This window comes from Emys orbicularis, chromosome 1 (assembly GCF_028017835.1).
Source record: "Emys orbicularis isolate rEmyOrb1 chromosome 1, rEmyOrb1.hap1, whole genome shotgun sequence".
NCBI lineage: Eukaryota > Metazoa > Chordata > Testudines > Emydidae > Emys > Emys orbicularis.
The window spans coordinates 23,004,859-23,020,292 of NC_088683.1; positions in this window are offsets into that span (position 1 = coordinate 23,004,859).

Below are 15,434 nucleotides of genomic sequence, written 5' to 3' on the forward strand. Positions count from 1 at the left end.
TCCTTTTTTAATTATATTTGCACAGATATCCCATGGTATTCAGATAGCCTTACCAGGCACAAAAATCACTTTCATTCCAAGGATGGGATTTGCAAAGGTGCCTAAGTGACTCAGAAGCACAAGCTTTTGAAAATCCTTCTCTAAGTCATGTTTTTGTTGATGTTGAAATTGAGTTAACAGAAAATGAGAAGTTGAGTTTTTCAGTTGTCATGAACTTAGTGAAAATGCAGAAGTTGCTGATTTCACTCTGTGCTAAGCAGAAAGCCAATATTAATAACCTTTAAAAGGGAAATTTTATTTGTAGAAAAGTCATGAATTATTACAAAGAGACCCTGGGGTTCTGAATTTTTAATATTACATTTTAATGATCATGTTGGATCGACAGTACATGTTCAATAAAACTTGGAAGCCCTCCTTCATTCAAACTTCAAAAGAATATAAAGAGAAGCTGACTAGGCAATGGTCTACAGATATGACAACAAGGAATGGGGGAAAAAAGTGTGTAACCTCCCTGAGGAAAAACAAACACAGAGCCTGTATAAATCTAGAGCATTTAGAAGAGAACTGTTGCAGATGAAGACAATAAGAATAAATTATATGGTTACAACTAGGATGGGAAATACCAGAAAAATAAATTTGAAGCTTTTGCAAAATTAACATAGTAAAAGAAAGCATTAATGTGCATTATATGGAAATGCCATTTTGCACAAACACTATTGTTACCTATTGTTTATTTAGAGAGCGCAGTTAAAGCTGAAATAATACTGTAATTACCTGAAAAAACCCACAACATTGTTTATGTTTGTCACTTAAAATGAACATCTTCCGTAAACTGGAATCATGACATACTTGATTAAGATTCTTGGAACCCAGCTGCTCAACCCAAAAGATTACGTTTCCCAAAGTTATGGTATCTGTTCCCACCATATACAGGATTATTCTCTATAGCATTAATTTCCACTCTCTAGGAATTTAGTTTTTAAATCAAAGAATAATAAAATATTAGAATATTTTAAGTAAATCTAAAATGAATACTAGAGCTGCTTGAAATTTTTCTGTTTAAAAAAATTGAGATGAAAAATGGCCCTTTTCTATAAAGAAAATTGTTATATGAAAATGTTTTTTTCAAAAATTTTCAGTTTTACAGTTACAAAAAATTGCCCTCAATATTTTCATTTTTTTTTCAATTGAAAAATATGGGGCAATTTTTCAAATGAAAAATTCAGTTTCTGAAAACTAAACACAAAAACTTTTAATTTTTGGTGTCATGTTAAAAAAAATTGAAGAGTTCTGTGAAAATTTTCCTAAAACACATAAAATCTTATCGTTTCTTTTGAAATTTTTGGAGGAAATACTGACCAATAATTATTTTCCCAACCAGTTCTAATGAAAACAACAACAAGAACAGCACTGTAACCTAGCTGAAATCACTTGGAACTCCTGCTTTAAATAGGCAATCACGAACAGTCAACCCAAAAGTTGTAATTTACTCATAATTACTACGGAGTGATATCTGAGCCATTACGGTATTACCAGGTATCTCAGATACCACTAAGAGACTTCATAATGACAACCATTGTTCTTGTAGAACAGCTACTATTATTATTTAGACAGAAGTAGTGTTTAGCGGCCCTACTCAGTAATCACGATCCCATTATGGTTGGTCACAATAGCAACCTTCCTGAGATGTTACCCCGAAAAATGAGTTTTGGGGTGCTGCTACACTAACCTTCCTATTGCCCCCTTAATATGCTCTTCCCGAGGTAAAAGTTCTCAGGGTTGCTAAGGAAACACTCAAAGGACAGGGATATAACCTTCCAATAAAGTAATTGACACAGGCAGTAATCTTTCCAAAACAAAGTATCCTTTTATTAAAATAACTAATAGACCCTAATACAGTGTATTCTAAAAATCCTAAATAAAGCACTAAAAAATCGCTGAGACACAAATCCCTTATTGCATGTTAAACAGCACTTGAACTACAATAGCATATAGTTCAAATGATACTAAGGGAAGTCAGGAGTGCCGCCAGCTTTTTTGCTGCCCTAGGTGGCGGAAGGTCCCGCCCCCGAAATGCCGCCCCCGACAGAGGCGGCGGAAGGTCCCGCCCCCGAAATACCGACTATGACTGGGGCGGCCGAAGATCGGCCGCTGCGGTCACCGCCCCCCCAAATGTTAGCGCCCTAGGCGACCGCCTAGGTCACCTAATGGGTTGTGCTGGCCCTGAGTGAAGCAATTTGTTGCAAGTGGCCATTTTGCACCAAATTGCTGACAGCAGATCTTAAATTGCTTTAAAGTTCACATAGATAAAATACAATTAAAACACACACATCTCTAGCCTACACATCTCAAGTACTACAAAAACTATCCTAAACTAATTCTAAAACTCTAGTTAAAGAATATTAAGCTTACTCTATAAATCCGTTGCTGCTTTCTCTTTAAAAATCAAATCACTACTGCTGTTGTTCAACTCCTGGTCAGTTCTGTTCTGCTCCAGCTTTCTTGTCTCTCCCGCTGCAGTTTGTCTTTTCTTTCTGGCACTTCAGCTTCTCCTGCACTGGTCTTGCCTTCTCAGACGCAGCCTTCAGACTCTCCAAAACGCTGCTGGCAGCTGGCCTTTGATGCTACATAGTATCCCTGTCCTTATATAGCTTCCTATTCTTGGCTAGTTACCTCACTCACACATGCTCAGTCTTGACCATTACTTCAGACTTCTGATTGACAGGTCTGACCTTTAAAACAAGTTGTAACCAGTATGAGGGGGTTCTGGCCAGCTAGAGGCTTAGCTAACTGACCTCTCTGTCACCCTTCCCTTTCTTGCACATGCTCACTGTTATTGTTTACCTCAAGTTAGGACTCTGGTGAACCCTACACACACCTTTTGCCAAGGCACCATCTTGGAAATTCTGGGCTTTCTGCCAGGGCACCTTTTAAAAAAAAATTTAATTGTCAAGAAATCCTAGGTTCTTACTAAACATGCTCAGGGTCTGCAGCATCCATCTCAGAGTGGAGTGGTTTTTGCTTATTCAGGATAGAGATCAGAAATACAAAGTAGAGACTGGAGAATTTTCTCTTGCAATAGGGACTTGGCAGGAGGATAGGGTTGCCAACCCTCCAGGATTGGCCTGGAGTTTCCCAGAATTGGCATTGATCTCCTGGTGGCCATTGAAAGCAATCCAGGAGATTTTAATAGGATATTTTAAGAAAATGATATTACGTCATGTTGGGGGGAAAATCTCCTGGAATAGCTTCAGTCAGAGTTGGCAACCCTACAGGAGGAGCATGGGTTGCCAAAAGAAAGCGTTTGGAGAAGGCACTAAGCAGTTAGTCTGCAGGCACATTCTACAAGGCTAAGCTGCAGTGGCAGCATCTCTGTAAATAGTTACTTTAATAAAAAACAGTTTAGTTTAGTGTTGTGAACCTATCAATCTATGAAAGAGCCAGTGTAGCTTAATAAGAATGGAGGCCTCTATGTTATTACCCAGCACATGTTACACAAACTACTGTACAGACATGACACACAGAGAAAAAAAAATCCTTGTCCCAAGAGCTCTCAAGCTATATTTCAATCTATTCACTTTTTTCTATGGCTATAAATTGGTTTGTCAATAATTATCAGTTTTCAGACAAAACGGGGGTCTCAATTATTACTTTTCTACTGATCATTAGCAGACAGCTCTTGAGATCAGGCATTTTGAGACAAGAATTTAGCATAAATAAAATGCATTCCCTAAACAAAGAAGTCATGTCTTACTCTCTCTTCTTTGTCCTGTATTGGTGTTTAATAATCAAAGCAATAGTCTCAAGGTGTTCTATAGAGCTGCAGCAAGCTGTTCACTACAGCTTCCCATGCTGGTGTCCCAGTCCCTGGGAGCATGTGAGAAATGCACAAGAGCTCCCTCCTTGCCTCAGGCAAAAATAATAAACTAAAAGTAACCAAGAAGCTTGCTGAGCTGTCACTGGCAAACTCCTGAATTCAATGTTTGCAAGCAAGAGACTCTGGAAAATTCAGAAGAAAAATTACTGTCATGAGGACATTAATTTCCTATTAATGTTCTCAGTGTCTTTTGCCTTCTGCAGGGCATGCTAAATGCACTTTTGAAATTCTCAGTCCTGGCTCATGCAGCCACGCTGCCATACAGGGGCTAGTCAAGGACACTCCTGCCAGAGGCGCTTATTCAGTAGTCCCATCTCTCTTCATATAGGGGATGTCTGGCCAGATGGGGAGGGAGGTGCAGAGCCTACATCTAAATGTGTCCTCCCCTGTCTGGACCAGGATTAGGGGAGCAAAAAGCTGTTTTAGAGCCCCATTTCTCACCCTTCCCCACTCAGCTGCACCAAGTGTAATCACAGCACAGCTGAGGATCCAGTTCCGTATTTTTAAGCAAACATGGACTGTATTAAAAAAGAATGTGCTAAGACACTGTAAAAGATCACGTTACCTACACACAACCACTTGGGCCGTAGCAAATTCAAAGAGAGAACTGGTTAAAAATCCTTTCACTGAATGCGGATAATATAGCTCAAAGATGTATTTTTCACCAGAGCTGCAATTTCACCTCCCCTCCTGAGTAAATATAAAATGATTGGAATGCATCCACACCATCTACTGGATGCTGAAGGGAATGCAGCTCAGAAACAAAAGACTTGAGAAACCAAGTGCCAGGAGAAATGACTGCTAAAAGCCAGTAGGAAGGGGGAGAGCCACTCCCCTCGCTCCCACTTCTTCAACACATTTTTTAGCATAATATTTTAGTCTCTAGAGGTACTTTGTGAATTTTACTTCTTTTGGCACATCAACTGCTGACTGAAACAGCAGCTTGAATGTCAATCATGCTTTCTGTCAGCACTGACCTCAGTGCAGCTCTTGGGTGCTGAGAACTTTTGGAAACCAATTAGATGGCCAGGCTGCTGAATATGCCTTTGTTTTGGATGCCCCAATCGGGGGACTGATCGAAATCATCTACTCACTTATAAACATACTAGTAACATCCTAGAATCTTCTGTACAGCGGCAGTATTAATATACTAAAATATTCATGAAGGCCTAATTCAGGAAGAGGCTTTTAGCATTTTGAAAAGAAGAGAATTTTCCCATTACATCATGTAACAAACAATACCATGAAGTAGGAGGACAGCAAATACAGGACTAGTAAACTACACTACTTTATCAGCAGACTCACGCATCTCAAGTTAACGATACCACATTTGCATTTAGACGCAATACCAATCCTGTCTCTAGCCATAAATAACTACCTCTTCCAGGAATTGTGTTTTAATATAGAGTTCACGCCATTACCTCTGCTCCCATTTGACTTCACACACAGCCGTATTTATTAGTACGACTAGGATATATTACAGAATCCCAGAAATGAGAGCTGCAATGGACCTAATACAACTCGGTCACCTAGTTTTTCCCTGGGCCATTGAAGGGTTATTCACAACAGAATCTTGTCATGTACAGTTCTAAATGACCACTTACCTTGGGAGAATACAATTTAATAGGTTTCACCATCTGGCCATTTAGTCTGACATTCAGTTATTTTAATTTGCTTAATTTTCTCATATAGCTAATATAAAAAAAAAGAACATTACGGTCGCAAAGCCAAGCACTCAAAACCTGGGAAATGCTTGCCTGTGCAACCTTAATTTGATCCCCTTGTGCATTTTGATACAGTGTTTAATTACATGATTACACAGTATTTTCCATAGTTTTGCAACATTATAAGCAACTGAAAACAATGTTTTATAATGGAAAGTGTTGGGTAACTTTAACAACAGGTGTTGCTGCCTCCACCGCCTATAATATACACATATACACAGGCAGTATTCAGGGGCCATAGTGAAGGCTGTGGCCCCTTTTTGCTAGGTGCTGTAAAATCCTGTATGAAGACAAGATCCTTTCTGTGAAGAGGTTTCAGAGTGGTAGCCATGCCTGAATAAAGACTGGGAGTGGTTGGGTCATTACAAAACCTAAACTTAATTTCCCCAATACTAATTTCTCCCTACTGTTACTCACACCTTCTTGTCAACTGTCTGTAATAGGCCACGCTCTTACCACTTCAAAAGTTATTTTTCCTCCCTTGGTATCCTGCTGTTAATTGATTTATCTCATTAGACTGACCTCACACTTGGTAACTCAACCCCCATTCTTGCATGTATTTATACCTGCTCCTGTATTTTTCACTTCATACATCTGATGCCCACGAAAGCTTATGCCCAAATAAATTTGTTAGTCTCTAAGCTGCCACAAGGACTCCTTGTTGTTTTTTCTGTGAAGAGTTTACAATATAAGACAAATAAAATATGCAGGGTCAAAGGAGAGTGATACAATCAAATATGTACGTTTAATATACACATATCTACTTCTTGCCAGTTGGTGGTTTTGAAAAGCAGCTCCCAGCAGCAGTTGGAAAAATTAAACTGAACTTGACTGCCTAATTCATCCACTTGAGAGGCAGGCTGCCAGAGGGGCTAGATAGTAGAGGGAAGACTAAGCCAGGAGCTTGACTGACATCCCTGATTACAGCCAACCCTCAATACTCAGAATAGTCTGCACATGGCTGGGACCAAGCTTATTGACGCCAGTTCCTCTCAGCCAACTCCATCCAAGATGCCTTGGGCAAAGGATTTCATAATCTACTTTACCAGTCCTGAAGATAAATTTAAAGGCCCTTGCCAACTGACTTACTGGCAGTATTGCCAAAACCCAAGCTTTCAAAAATCATGTGTCTGCCCGCCCCCCGCATCTTTCTCTGCACTTTCCCCCAAATCATTAGATTTTCAAAATTAATGAATTCAGGTGTGGGGTTATTTGCCTTCTTTTCTCTCCTCTCCCCCAGACATGAGCCCTTCCTCTTCCCCCCTCTCCCCCGACCAATTCTAGAGGCAGTCACCTTGGGTGCCAACTTTCCAGGGCTTTGTTTTTGTTCCTTTCTTCTTCATTCTTTGATTGGCTGGCCAGTTTTACTGTGTTGATTGGTCTGCCTTTTCCCCCCTCCTCCATACTCTGATTGGCTGACCATTTTTGCTCCAGTGACAGATCAGCTGTAGTTAGTTTGATTTTTTTGCCTTTGTTTGTGTGTATTTTTCTTTGTCACTCAGGGGCAAGGGATGGGGGGCAACGAAAACACTTTCTGTCCTGCCAAGCAAAGTGACTAGGGCAACTCCTGCCCCACTCCAATCCCCAAGCTTTTCTCTGGAACCAAGAGAGAAAAACTTAACTTTTAAAATTTTTAATGAACACTAGGATTCTCATGTAATCACATGACTCCAAGAGCTGGAGCTTAAACAAAAGCTCCAAATATTGTAAGACTTCTGATAAAATTCTTAGAGTTGACAACTGTCACAGAGTCACCGGGGCGATGCTCTGGAACTACTCCGTATAAAGCCAGTGAGGACTCTGGGGGAGCATGCCTCGTCTCTCTGAGCATATTATCTCCAGGGCAAGAAGCTTACATAGCTTCGACCTTCCTGGGTCTGACCTTGGAGCATTCACCATCCCCTTCCATACCGTGCACTTCCCACAGCGAGTCCACCCGGGCAGGGCTCCTGGGGAAGCCAGAGGGCCCTGCACCCCAACTTTGCAGTCAGACATGACTCTCAGCCAGTGTAAAATGGAAGGTTTATTAGTCAACAGGAACACAATGTAGAACAGAACTTGTTAGCACAGAAATCAGTGACCTTCAGCCAAGTCCGTTTTGGGGCATCCTGGGCCGGGCAGCCTGGACTCCCCCTCTTCCACTCCCCCCAAGCAGACTGCCAGCTTCCAGCGACCTGACCTCAGACACCCTCATTGCTCCTCCTCCTTCTCTTTGTCTCGCATCTGGGACAAAGAGTCACCTAGTTGTCACCTGATTGCATCCCTCTCTTGGGTCTCAAGTTATGAAGGGCACCGGTCATAGCATATGTGCAGGCAGCTGGAGCAGCTTCACCTGTCCCAGAGGTCTCAGGCAAAGTCATACACTCCTATTCTCACCACCGAGGTATTGGTGCAGCACACAGGGAAACTGGGGCACACACAAGATTACTGCAAAACAATAAAACTCACACAGGCTCAACAGTAAGACCTACATACAACATAACAAGGGAAAATCCCCACTTTGTTACAACAACACTGTGATTCTAATTTCCAGGGTCTGATATCTCTGGGTTTATACATATAGTAAGGTGAAGGGTAAGAAAACTGTGGAAGCCTGGGGAAGAAAGAGGAAGCAAGATAGAAAGCTGGCTAGATCGTCAGGCTCAACGGGTAGTGATCAATGACTCCATGTCTAGTTGGCAGCCGGTATCAAGCGGAGTGCCCCAAGGGTCGGCCCTGGGGCCGGTTTTGTTCAATACCTTCATTAATGATCTGGAGGATGGTGTGGACTGCACTCTCAGCAAGTTTGAAGATGACAGTAAACTGGGAGGAGTGGTAGATATGCTGAAGGGTAGGGATAGGGTACAGAGGGACCTAGACAATTAGAGGATTGGGCCAAAAGAAACCTGATGAGGTTCAACAAGGACAAATGCAGAGTCCTGCACTTAGGATGGAAGAATCCCATGCACTGCTACAGACTAGGGACCGAATGGCTAGGCAGCAGTTCTGCAGAAAAGGGCCCAGGGAAGCTGGATATGACAAGAAGCTGGATATAAGTCAACAGTGTGCTCTTGTTGCCAAGAAGGCTAACGGCATTTTGGTTTGTATAAGTAGGGGCATTGCCAGCAGACGATAGATCGAGAGACGTGATCATTCCCCTCTATTCGACATTGGTGAGGCCTCATCTGTAGTACTGTGTCCAGTTTTGGGCCTCACACTACAAGAAGGATGTGGAAAAATTGGAAAGAGTCCAGCGGAGGGCAACAAAAATGATTAGGGGCTGGAGCACATGACTTATGAGGAGAGACTGAGGGAACTGGGATTGTTTAGTCTGCAGAAGAGAAGAATGAGGGGGGATTTGATAGCTGCTTTCAACTACCTGAAAGGGGGTTCCAAAGAGGATGGATCTAGGCTGTTCTCAGTGGTAGCAGATGACAGAACAAGGAGCAATGGTCTCAAATTGCAGTGGGGGAGGTTTAGGTTGGATATTAGGAAAAACTTTTTCACTAGGAGGGTGCTGAAGCACTGGAATGGGTTACCTAGGGAGGTGGTGGAATCTCCTTCCTTAGAGGTTTTTAAGGTCAGGCTTGACAAAGCCCTGGCTGGGATGATTAAGTTGGGAATTGGTCCTGCTTTGAGCAGGGGGTTGGACTAGAGGTCCCTTCCAACCCTGATATTTTATGATTCTATGAGAAGCCAGTACTCTTTATTTGCATTGGTCACAATGAATTTCCACAGCATAATTTTGCACACCTACTTATCACTTGCACTGCATCTAAATGGGATTTGTGCATTCACATAGCTGGAAAACTTTACAGTCAGAGGTGCACATAAATCCCCAATTTGTGCAAGCATATATGGAAGTTTGCATACACATTGGAATTGCAACTGCATGTCTATGAATGGGCACCTGCTTTATGATTAAAAAACATCACCCGATTAACATTGCTGTCTCAGTTTCCCGTTCATTAAAGGTCAATAATATTTACCTGCTCCCCCACTGCTATGAATTAATTTAGAACTGCAATTAGTCCCACAGAAGTAAGGGACTGCAAGACCAGTCCTAACTAGTTATTATTTATAAAGCCTTTTGAAGTTAAGTGTGAGGGAGCAGAGGTTTCAAACCCACACATACAGTTCCTCAGGCAGCACTCAGGCCACAACTGCCATCACCCCCGAATAATTAGGAAAGGGCTAGCTTGCTAAGGGGCTCCTGCACCCCCAAGATCCCAATTGGGGGAACCCCCCCCCCCACAATTGACTAAGTAGTGTTGTATAAGCCAGGAAGTTGTCTGAGCAACTAGAGGAAGCCTTGGTTGTCTGCGATTCTGGATCTTGTCTGCTTACCTGAGCCCTGCATTCCTTCCTGCTGCTGATTCCTGTCCTCACATCCCAGACCTCTGTCTACTTCCAGGCCCCTGCGCCTCAGCCGTACCCCTAATGCTGTCTCTGGCTCTGATCCCTGGCCTGGCATCTGACTCCATCTCCAGCGCTGACCTTCAGCTTGGTACCTGATATGTCTTTGGTTTTGACCCTCTGTTCAGACCATTAGGTCTGACTCCTGCTCTGACCATTAGCCATGACCACCCATTCCCCATGTGATGCAATAAGTGTTCAAGTTATTATAACCTTCTTTGAGGTACTTGTAGACACAGATCACTTTTGAAAACTACATGTGTCTTTGCTGTATAAATTCTGGCTCCTTCACAACTTTATTTTTATGTATTTATTTTATTTAACTACTGTATATGTACAGTGTTTGACATTTCCTAGATATGCATCTATTTTTAATCACTCACCACTTGGGGAATCTGTTGATGATAGCAAATTCATCCCTAACTTTGTAGTTTTAATGAGGAAATGCTACATGCTACCAGCAGATGGTGAAAGAGCGCCAGGAAAAGAGATTATACTTTAGTTACTAGCTGTTGAAAAAATGGAAAAGCAGATACAAACAAAGGATGTTTTTCTCTTTTTAGAAGTCTATAAAGAGTTTCACAAAAGTGATCACAGTTCAATTTCATAATCTAATCCAGGTGTTTGAAGTAGCATCTTGATCTGAGGATACTGTGATGGACTTTGAGTTCTTTCATATTTATGTATTGGTTTTAAGTTTTAAAGGTCTTATCTGTCCAGAAAGTTAATCCAAACAACCAATGGCCCCCACTACTTTAGATTAATGTGTTCATAAAATACACAAGCCAAAAAATTTTAAACATGGGTGTCTAAATATAGGTACCTAAATGCATATTTATGCACCAGAATAAGTAACCAGATATCTAGAGGCACTGGGCACCCGTATGTCTCATTTTATCTGAGTGGGAATTGTGGGTGTTTCAATATGAAGCCAATTTTATGCTAATGTGAACATTTTAAAGTGTTTTTTTTTTAACAGCTTGATTATATTTTGCAGACCTTGAACAGATACAAGGGGATTAGAAGCTGACACAGGAGCAAAAGTTGAATAGCTATCAGTTCCATATATTAGCAGAACAGTGTTTTACAGTCAAATAAAATCTCTGTATTTCCAAGGCCTCTGGTGCTTTTGTCTTATCTTTTCCATAGGCTAGACATGGTAGCCTGATAGGAAACTACTCTCCCTCTGTCTCAGATCATACATAAGCTTTTCTGTTATAAGACTATCTCACGTTTAATTAAATTATTTAGCCATAGCAAATTAATGACTATTTAAGTAATTATACAATCTTCCTCACTACAGTATCTGAGGGCTAGATCCACAAAGGGACTCCAGCACCTAATTGCCACTTCAGGCCCAACATTTACTACTGAGATCCTCACAACCCCCACTCAGCCACCACATAACTCTGGAGCTGCCTGAAGGCCCCAGGTTTCCCCCAATAAAGACACCATTTCATTCACAGGCAAGTCCCAGCAGGCTTCACAGACAAGGTGATTCCCTGCCCCTTTCTCCTGCTGAGCCTTATCATAAGAATATGTCTTATCCGTACAAAGAACAGCTGGGAGGAGAATGGGTACCCCCATATTCAATAGCACACTGGTTCAAGTGCTCACCTGCAATACAGGAAAACCAAGTTCCAGGCCTCACTTCCTGATTTGGAGGAGGTCTCCCATGTCCCAGACAAGTGCTCTAACCCTGGGGCTATAGAGTCATTCTCTGTCTCTGGCACAATAAATATTTATGTATTTTATACAAGGTGGAATGGCTTCAGAAGCAGAGATTGAGAGAGTCCCAACCCAGAATTCTCTCTAGCCTGGTGATTAGGCTAGTCAACTGATGATGAGAGGTCTGGGATCAAATCGCTGCTCTGAAACAAGCAGAGTGGGGATTTGAACCTGGCTTTCACACCTCCCACGTAAGTGTTCTAACCATGAGGTTATTGGGCATAAGGGGACCAACCACCTAAATTTTTCCCCCCCATGAGAATGGGCTGACCTGGCTTAGGCATCTAACTCCAAGAAGAGGGTCCATGGCTGTGAATCCTGAGGGGAGGGAGGTGCCTCCCTCCAGCCCAGAGTTAGTTGCCTAACTCCCTGAAAGGGGTGGGGTCTAAGCTCTTTGGCATTTCCTACTGGCTAGCTTGTTCATCTTACTGGATTCTTTTTGAGGATCCTTTTTAGGTGCCCAATTCTCCCCATGCATTACATAGGGAGCCTAACTCATGGCATCGTATGCTGTTTGGCAGCAGGACAAAAAAAAGCCCACAGCTGGCCCATGCCAGCTGACACAGGCTGCGGGGCTGTTTCATTGCTGTGTAGACTTCCAGGCTCGGGCAGGGTCCTAGAGCCCAAGCTCCAGCCACGCCTGGATGCCCCGTGAGCCCTAGTCAGCTGGCATGGGCCAGTCACGGGGGTCTAATTGCTCTGTAGACATACCCTTCAAAGTTAGGCACTGTAGCACTGAGTGATGCCTAAGCCCCTTTGTGGGTCTTCCCTGTGTGCCTCCCAATTAAACAGGTGTTACAGCTGCCCAGTTCCTAGATCCAACTCAGGATTCCCTTTCAGAGACACCTGATTCAGAGTAAACAGTTCAGTTAACATGAAAACTAGTGACTGTTTTATGAACAACACATTCAACTATCAAAGGGGTAGCCGTGTTAGTCTGGATCTGTAAAAGCAGCAGAGTCCTGTGGCACCTTATAGACTAACAGACGTATAGGAGCATGAGCTTTCGTGGGTGAATACCCACATGCATGCATCCGAAGAAGTGGGTATTCACCCACGAAAGCTCATGCTCCTATACGTCTGTTAGTCTATAAGGTGCCACAGGACTCTTTGCTACATTCAACATAAACCTGCACAGAAAATAATGCAGAATGTGAACTACTCTTGTTTTATGGTGCAAATGTTAGGGAAGTAAATTGGATAAGATTGGATTGGATAAATTAAGCAAAGCACTCAAGTGCATATTTAAGTCCAACTTTAAAGTTAACCACGTGTTTGACTGAGTCAGGCAGACTTAGCCATGTGCTTAAATGCTTCGCTAGATCAGATCCAAAGAGAATGCATTTATACATAGTACGCAGCCCAGAAAGGCAGTTTTCTGAAAGGCAGAAAAGACATTTACAATAAAATCTTGCTAGATTACACTTATAACGGTCTAGCAACCCCACTGCAAACTACTGAACTGCACTAATTCACAAATGGGCACACATAGTAAGATTTATTGATTATTAAGCTAGAATGGACTACTGTTATAATCTATTCTAACCTCTTGTATAACATAGGCCATAGGACGTCTCTGAATTAATTCCTGTTTGAACGAGAGCATACACTGCCCGGTTCTCTCGGCGGCGTACACTATGTTGCATGTGTAGCCCCCTCCAGGGCCGGCTCCAGGTACCAGCCGAGCAAGCTCATGCTTGGGGCGGCAGATTCTAAGGGGCGGCTTCCTTCCCATCCTTTTATTTTTTGCTTCGCCGCTCCGGCCGCCCCGCAGGTTTTTTGTTTTTGGTTTTGTTTTTTTTGCGTTTTGGCACTCCGGACGCACCGCAGTTTTTTTTTCTTTTTGGTTCACCGCTCTGGCCACCCTGTAGGTAAATGTTTCCAATCATTAATTACCCACCCTGTTAAAAGTTTGCACCTTATTTTTCCTCTGAATTTGGCTAGCTTCAATTTCCAGCCATTTGCTCATAAGAACATAAGAATGGCCATACTAGGTCAGACCAAAGGACCATCTAGCCCAGTGTCCTGTCTTCTGACAGTGCCCAATGCCAGGTGCCCCAGAGGGAATGAACAGAACAGGTAATCATCAAGTGATCCATCCCATGTCGCCCATTCCCAGCTTCTGGCAAACAGAGGCTAGGGATACCATCCCTGCTCATCCTGGCTAATAGCCATTGATGGACCTATCCTCCATGAACTTCTCTAGTTCATTTTTGAACCCTGATATAGTCTTGGCCTTCACAACATCCCCTGGCAAGGAGTTCCACTTGTCAACTGTGCGCTGTGTGGAAAAAATACTTCCTTTTGTTTGTTTTAAACCTGCTGCCTCTTGTTATACCTTTGTCTGCTAAATTGAAGGGCACTTATAGACTGTGATCAAATCACCCCTTAACTTTCTCTTTGTTCAGCTAAATAGATAGACTCAAGGAGTTCAATCACTGTAAGGCCTGTTTTCTAATCATTTAATCATTCTTGTGGCTCTCCTCTGAACCCTCTCCAATTTGAATTGTAGACACCAGAACTGGACACATTATTCCAGCAGCGGTCATACCAGTGCCAAATACAGAGGTAATATAACCTTTTTATTCTTATTCAATGTTCCCCTGTTTTTACATCCAAGGATATCATTAGCCTTTTGGCTGTAGCATCTCATTGGAAGCTCATGTTCAGCAGATTACCCACCATAACCCTCTAGTCCTTTTAAACAGTCACTGGTTCCCAAGATAGAGTCCCCCATCCTGTAAGTTTGGCCTACATTCTTTGTTCCTATATGTATGACCTTCCATTTGGCTCTATGAATCTTCTTTTCGTGCACCTAGCTTACCAAAAGATCCAGATCACACTGCATCAGTGAACTGTCTTTTTCATTATTTACTATTTCGCTATAAGGAGGATAATGCATCACAAAATGCACTTCACTTATTTGATGATACTTCATAGTATATTAATGAATACTCTATAGCATATATTTGAAAGTAACAAATCTTTAGCAGTATGAGACCCACTACAGCCTTCTGCTATTAAAGCTTTACTGAGAAGTGGCGTGAGACAACCCTTTATGGCATGCAAATATTGGGGTATGCAAATTAGCAAGGTTCCAATGTAAAATTTATTAATGTTTTAAAATCCAAGGGAAGCACCAGAAGTTATGCTCTCATGTGGATAAACTTATGGCAATCAATATTACAGCTACGTCAGTGATTATGTATTGTAACTGCGAACAAATTAGCTCTTTGTTTTTTTAATACAGATCCTACGTGCTTGATTTTGGTGAAAATCAGGAAAATAGAAGGAGGAAATGGGGGACACATAGAGCCCCTGGCATCTGGTAAAGCATATCCATCAGCTGCAACCAGATCTGTAATTGTCTGTAGATCAAAGAATCAGTCCAGCATAACAGTGACCACCATTGAGTTCTGCCCATCAGCCAGATGGATTTTAAAATGCTGACACCCTGAATGACTTCTCTCCTGGGCAGAAAGAAAAGAAATAATTTAAATTATAAATTATAAAAGCTTATCTATTTATATGTGTGCCTGAAATAGTGAGGAATAAGAGAGGGAGCCCACAGGGAGTTTGTGGGGGAGAATGGAGGAATCCAAGGAGCCCCTGGTATGTGCAAAAAGCTCAGCCTACAGAAGCAATGAAGTGTGCAACCTTCTAGTATGTTGGGGTATGGCTACACAGCAAAAGCTGTGCATGGCTAGCCT